The 7,487-nt window shown below is 40.6% G+C and overlaps 1 pseudogene; it reads right to left on the bottom strand.

Annotated features, from left to right (window-relative positions):
- Nucleotides 1–563: 563 nt before the first annotated feature.
- LOC123824490 lies at nt 564–861 on the bottom strand (annotated as a pseudogene).
- Nucleotides 862–7,487: the final 6,626 nt, after the last annotated feature.

Here is a 7,487-nt window from a genome sequence, read left to right as displayed (position 1 = left end):
ACTTTTTATTTTCCTTAGCATTTTATTATAAGCCTCAACTCATTGAGTTTAGCCTTTCTTACACTATTCTGATAGATTTCTGCCACTTTTCAATTTCTTTCCTCCACTCAAGAGAATTTTATTTCAGCCTTTTCTTAGGTTATTAAGTTTACGACCTGCTAAACATTTTACCCAAATGTGGGAAAACTGCCTTAAAATGCAAAGCACAATCAAATAATTACATGAAAGGAAAAAAAAATCCATTAAAACCAAGCTCTTTAGCTGGCAGCAGTTACAATTGATAATTCATATTTTTAAAAAGTTGAATGTCTTTAAAAGGTTGCATAGTTACAAGATGATTCATTGCTGATTAACTGTTGAGCAGTTTTATTTAAGAGGAAACAATATATTTAATAAATTGTAATTCAGTAGTACCCTAGATTTAATTCATTAAAATGTAATTATATGACTTGGTTTATTCTTTGGCTGCATTCTTATATTGATAAGCTTTTAATTTAAACATATTACCATATCTTAGCTTTTTTTTTTTCTAAACAGGTTTTATTACACAGAGGGGATGGGGCTCAGTCCTTCTTGGCTGCTGCCTTCCTCGAGGCTGCAAGGACATTCATTGCTCAGCTCCTCTTTCTTCCTCTTGGCATGGATGTGTGTCCCCACCCTTTTCTTGATGAATTTCAGGGCCCTCTTGTCCTTAAAGACCTTGAGCAGTTCCTTGGAGCACTGCTCTTAGGGGACAAAGCCACACACCTCTCGGATCTTGTCCCACACACACGGGCGGTGGCTGTGCCTTGGCTTGCTCATGTTCTTTGTCGCTTGGTGGCCCTTGTTGAGACCCAGGGCCATGGGGTAGCAGAGAACCATGGCTGCTGTTCAGCCACGGTGGAGTGGTTATTTTAGCTTTCTTTTTTGTTTTTTTTAAGATTTTATTTATTTATTTTAGAGAGGGAAGGGAGGGAGATAGAGAGAGAGAGAGAAAGAAACATCAATGTGCGTTTGCTGGGGGTTATGGCCTGCAACCCAGGTATGTACCCTGGCTGGGAATCGAACCTGCGACACTTTGGTTTGCAGCCCGCGCTCAATCCACTGAGCTACGCCAGCCAGGGCTTATTTTAGCTTTCTTATGTAGAAGTCCGTTTTCTACTCTAGGGAAGGTAGAACATAGTCTACATTCAGAGAATGTTTTACTGCCTGATTACATTTCTGGGTTTCACATTTAAGACTTTAATTTATAAAAAGTAAATTTTGTGGTCTTTAAGAATGAATGAATGCAGAAACATCATGTTGGGGAAAATAAAGAGATCCCATACTAAAAACACAAATCAAAACACAACTAGTTGTACAGCTTTAGAGAACTTAATAAATAGTAAGCCAACGTTTAAGTCCATCAACTTTGGTGTCTGAATAAAAAGTATGTATCAGTGTTACTATGTAGATGACTGCTATTAGGAATATGCAGAATTTTCAAAATCGCTGTGCGCCCTTTATCTGCGTGTTTGGTGCACTGAGTTTGTGGTGATTGCCCTCTCCTCAGGAGAATATTTTTTCCTGTATGATTCCAATCTGTGTATTACTGAGTCTCAGAGAACTCAAATTTCGGGCTGAGCATGCCCTCCCCTGCCCCCCGCCCAGAGATAGATTGTGATACCCTCTTGGTTTTACAAGCATGTTCAAAAGATAAGAAAACCTATACAACCCAAATGTGATGCTTAGTCTGCCGGGTGCTCGGGGCAAGATCTATTTACTTCAAAAGGCCAGGGCAGTCTTGTGATACATGTACAGACAGCACAGTCATCCAGTAGCATCTCCCTTCTGCACTTCAAGGCATGTCGCACATTCCCCAGCATTTTTACTCAGCGCACCCTTAGATTACCAGTTTGGTATGAAAGAGTATAACTCAGGAATGGACTGACGGAAGAAATGTGCAGGGCGAGGTATGTGAGGAGGGGTTGGGAGTTTCTGCATTCTCTGAGCTTGCCACTCTCCCCAATTTCTACATGTTCACCAGCCCAGGAGCTCCTGATTTATTTTTCTTATGTAGGCCTTCTGTCACCTTTTTCCTTTTTATTAAGTCTGGTTTTTATCAGGAAGCTTCTTATTTATTCATATTAGCATCTTTATGCTTGAACTCTTTCCTTCCTTTTTTGGAATAATTTTTGATTTTATAGTATGTAATTTTTACCAACACCCATCTTCTTAAACAGTGTTCTCATTAATAATCTCTGGTGTAAAAATTATATAATATGCATACTGAATGTGTTTGTTTATGTATAACATTAATCAATGAGTACCTAAAACACTCAACCTTTGAGGAATGAAACAAGCGAGGAAAAACTTTACTTTTCATTTTACATCTTTTTTGAGGGGTACTATTTGAATGGTTTGTAATATACATTGTTTTTTGGTATCAAAACTAAATTATTCATGACATTGGATTTAGCAATAATTTCCTGGATATGACCAAAAGGGAAATGCACAAGCAACAACAGAAAAAAATAGATAAATTGGACTTAAAATTAAAACTGTTTGTGTATCAAAGGGCGCTATCAGCAGAGTGAAAGTTAACCCATAGTGAACTAGAAAAAGCTGTTTTCCACCGCTCCTTTACTACTCACACAAAACACTTCACTGATTGCCAGGTACTGTATGTGGAGGTTTTCCCCTGCACCAAGCAATCCCCTGTGACACCAGTTGGGTGTTCACAGTTTAACTCAATTCTGACACTGTCTACCTGGTGATAACATCAGATACCACAGGTTAAGGCAGGGGTGTCAAAGTCATTTTCACTGGAGGCCACATCAGCCTCGAGGTTGCCTTCAAAGGGCTGAATGTAATTTCAACTCCTAGTTTGACATCCCTGGGTTAAGGGCGCAGTCCCACAAGGCTGCTCACACCTGCTTCAGATTGCCAAACACAAGTAGTAGGTCTCTAGGTTACCACAACTTCTGTCTGATTTGACTGTAAATTAGCGGTTCTCATGACCCCTTGCTCAGGTTTGATTACTTTTCTTTTATTAAGATTTTATTTACTTATTTTTAGAGAGAGGGGAAGGGAGGGAGAGAGATAGCAATGTGTGGTTGCCTCTTGTATGGGGCCCCACTGGGGACCCAGCCCACAACCCAGGCATGCGCCTTGACGGAATCAAATCAATGACCCTTTGGTTCGCAGCCCATGTTCAATCCACTGAGCTACACCAGCCAGGGCTTAATTACTTTTCTAGTGTGGCTCACAGAACTCAGGGAAACACATTTTCCAGTTTATTAAAGCATATGATAAAGAATACAGATGAACAGCCAGATGGAGAAATACATAGGGTGAGGTCTAGAAGCATTCCAAGCACAGGAGTTTCTGTCCCCATAGAATTGACACGTGTCACCCTCCTGGTGTGGATGTGTTTGCCGGCCTGGAAGTTCTGCAAACCCCATCCTATTGGGGTTTTACGGAGGCTTCCTCACATAGGCATGATCATTTATTAACTCCATTTCCAGCCCCTACCTCCTATTTGGAGAAGGGGGCAGTGCCAGGGCTGAGAATGCCAAGCTTCTAACTATGACTTGGTCTTTCTGGTGAGCAGCCCCCACTGAGGAGCCACCCAGGAGCCCATCCAGAGTCACCTCAATAGAACCAGAGAACCTGCTAGTGCTTTTACACATGGGAATTCACAAAGGTTTTATGAGTCTTATGTCAGGAACAGGGTCAGAGACCAAATATTAGAACAAGAGACACTCCCAGTGCTCAGTTATCACTGAGGGGTTTTCAAGGGTTTTAGGAGCTTTGATAGGGACCAGGGGCAGAGGCATTATATATATAAATATATATATATTTATTTTTATGACCTCACACATAAGATGGGAAAAATATTTGCAAATCATATAGTATCTAATAAGAGGTTAAATGTACAGAATAAATAAGAATTGTTAAAACTTAACAGCAACAAAAAAACCCAACTTAAAAAATGGATGAAAGACTTAGACATTTCTCTAAAGAAGATATACAAATGGCCAATAAGCACATGAAAAGATACTCAATATACTTAGCCACCATGGAAATGCAAGTCAAAACTACAGTGAAATACCATTTCACATCTACTAGGATAGCTAAAAAAACACACCAGAAAATAAGTGTTGATGAAGCAGAGAACTGGATTCCTCATACATTGGTTGCAGGAACGTAAAGTGGTGTAGCCACTGTAGCCAAATAGTTAAACATAGAATTATCATGAGTCAGCAGTTCAACTCATATATACATATATATACATACACACACATATATACACACACACACACACACAAGAATTGAAAACAAAGACTCAAAGAGGTATTTGTACATCAGTGTTCATCACAGCATTATTCAGGATAGCCAAAAGGTGAAAATAATCCAAGTGTCCGTCAATAGAAGAATGAATAAGCAAAATGTGGTATATACATACAATATTATTCAACCTTAAAAGGGAATGAAGTTCTTATATATGCTACCACATGGATGAACCTTGAAAATATTATGCTAAGTGAAATAAGCCAGACACAAAAGGATAAATGTATGATTTCATATATATGAAATATCTTTTTTAAAAGACTATTTTTAGCAAGTGGGGAAGGGAGGGAGAAAGAAAGGGAGAGAAACATCAAGGTGCAGTTGCCTCTCATGCGCCCCCTCCTGGGGACCTGGCCTGTGAGACCCAGTCATGTGCCCTGACTGGGAATTCAACCAGTGACCCTTTGGGTCACAGGCCAGCACTCAATCCACTGAGCCACACCAGCCAGGACTATATATAAAATATCTTGAAAAGGAAAACTCATAGACAGAGGGTTAGACATTAGCAGAAGCTTTAGGGGAGGGCAAATGGGAAGTTGTTCCTTGATGGTTATAATTTCTGCTTGGTGTGATAAAAAGTTTAGATACAGATATTTGTGAGAGTTGCACCACAATTTGAATGTACTTAAGGCCATTGGGTTGTATATTGAAGAATGGTTAAAATGGCATATTTTATGTTGTATAAGCGTACCTTGCAGATATTGTGGGTTTGGTTATAGGCCGCTGTAATTAAGTACCACAATAAAGTGAGTTGTAATCTTTTTGTGTGTACTTTCCAAAAAAAAAAAAAAAGAGAGATGGCAGCCCATGGACCAGAGTTTACTCTCCCTTGCTATAGGAAATTTTGACCTGAGTACCTACTTAACCCTGCTTTCTCCACCCACCTAAGGATTCCTGGAACGATTTATATTGGCAGACTAAAAGCAAGATATCCCTGCTTGTCATTCTTGCTCACTTTCTAAGTTAAAAGCCCTCCTAAAAATCATCCTCTTTATCCTCAGCTCATTATCTACTCATTATAATAATACCCTCATTATTCTACAGCTCAGTATCTCCTCTGATTTCCCCCCTTCAGTCTTTACTTTTTGTGTTCTGGAACCTCTAATTTGTGATTCATAAACTTCCCTACTCCTCAATACATCTTTTATTATAAGCATTTTTAAAAGGTTTTATTTATTTATTTTTAGAGCGAGGGGAAGGGAGGGAAAGAGGGAGAGAAGGATCAATGTTTGTTTGACTCTTGCACATCCCGTACTGGGGACCTGGCCTGCAACCCAGGCATGTGCCCTGACTGGGAATTGAATCGGCAACGCTTTGGTTTACAGGCTGGTACTCAATCCACTAAGTCACACCAGCCAGGGTATTATAAGCATTTTTGCATTCATTTCTTTTATATTTCCATTAGGGTACTGTATTGATGTTTCTCAAAATATCCGTGATCAGCCCTGCCTGGTGTGGCTCAGTGGGTTGTCCCACAAACCTAAAAGTCACCACGATTCCCACTCAGGGCACATGCCTGGGTTGTGGGCCAGGTCTCTGGATGCAGGCACACAAGAGTCAACCACTTGATGTTTCTTTCTCTCATGCATTGATATTTTTCTCCTTCTCCCTCCCTTCTACCTCTGAAAAACAATTAAATAAAATCTTTAAAAAATATCTGTGATCGGGCCATAGTCTCTATAATTTTTATTTCAGCAGAGCACAGGTGTTGTAGCCTATAGGGTTGAAAACAATTGCCTTGGCTGAGTCTGGGCTCCCTTATGAAGCTCTTCTGTGCTGCTCATTTCTTTCTCACCAATAGGCACATTTTATCTAAAAGTGGGGGTGGGTGGTAGTGTGTGACAGACACATACTTATGAACACTTGCATACATTTATTTCTTCTTCTGACCACAGAATACTGGAGGTCTGTTTGTCTTTCCAGAATTCAGCTACAGATGAGAGACGATGCCTTAATATGCAGCATTTCTCAATATATGGAGGCTACCTGTAAAGAAATTATCAGCTCACCCTCACTGGTGTGTCTCAGTTAGTTGGGTGTTGTTCTGCAAAGTGAAGGGTCCCCAGTTCAATTACTGGTCATGGCACATGTCCAGGTTGTGGGTTCGGTCCCTCCTTGGGGCACACGCAAGAGGCAATTGATCGATGTTTCTCACACTGATGTTTCTCTCCCTCTCTCCCTCCCTTCCTCTCTTTCTAATAAATAAATAAATAAATAAATATTTTTTTAAAAAAAGAATTATCAGCTTTTAGGCTCCACCTCAAACCTACTGGAATTTGGGTTCACAACCTACACTTTTAAGAAGCTCCTCAGGGGACTTCAGCGCTCTTAGAGTTTGAGAATTACTGCATTAGTGGGAAAGAAAGGTTTCAGAACTGAGAGTGTGTTCATGTGCCTCCCCCTCCTTCACCCTTGCCAGCTTCCACACATGAAGACTCCTACAGAGGCATAACCATTGATAAATTGCCATGAAGAAAAAATGGGGGACTATAAAAATTATTTTTGATTGATCACCATTTCCAAGAAAGAAAAAGTTTTTGGAGAATTTTTGGAAGGGACATTTGCCAACCTATGTATTAGCTATATACTACCCGTGTACTTCAAGTTCAAGAAAACAGGACCATTGTGCCTCTCACTCCTTACCACTGCTTTCAGACTGTTAGAGAGAAACGTTGTGTAGTTGCCTCTCAAGCGCCCCCTACTGGGGACCTGGCCTGCAAGCCCTGGGTGGTGTGGCACCGTGGATTGCGCTGCTGGCCTTCAAACCAAAGAGTTGCTTATTCGATTCCCAGTTAGGGCAGACCATTATTTACTCACCTGTTTGTGAAAGCCCAAACTTTGTTGAGGCTCATAGCCTTAGGGGAGAATGCCATCCTCTCTCTGGCTGCATCATTGTCATTTCACAGAAGACACTTGTACTGTATATTTGAGGTGAATGTTATGGTGGGCTGCCCAGATTCCTTTTTTTCTCCCCTCATAACCAGAAGTGTTAGGTGTTCTGTTGGTGATAGCTCTCTGATGCATCCTTCTCTGGGTATTGCTTGTAGGTGAAAAAGACCTGCCTCTCCCAAGGTCATGCCCTTTTTGGGGAATCTCACGTGCAAAATCTTGTTGTTATGGGGGGATAAAATCCCAACTCCTTTGCCCCAGTTTAGGATAACTCTGAAGGGCCACCC

The sequence above is a fragment of the Phyllostomus hastatus genome, unplaced genomic scaffold (assembly GCF_019186645.2).
Source record: "Phyllostomus hastatus isolate PE091 unplaced genomic scaffold, TTU_PhHast_1.1 phas_contig_57, whole genome shotgun sequence".
Classification (NCBI taxonomy): domain Eukaryota; kingdom Metazoa; phylum Chordata; class Mammalia; order Chiroptera; family Phyllostomidae; genus Phyllostomus; species Phyllostomus hastatus.
Note: the sequence above shows the minus strand (reverse complement) of the source record. Positions and strands in the feature narration are given on the sequence as shown.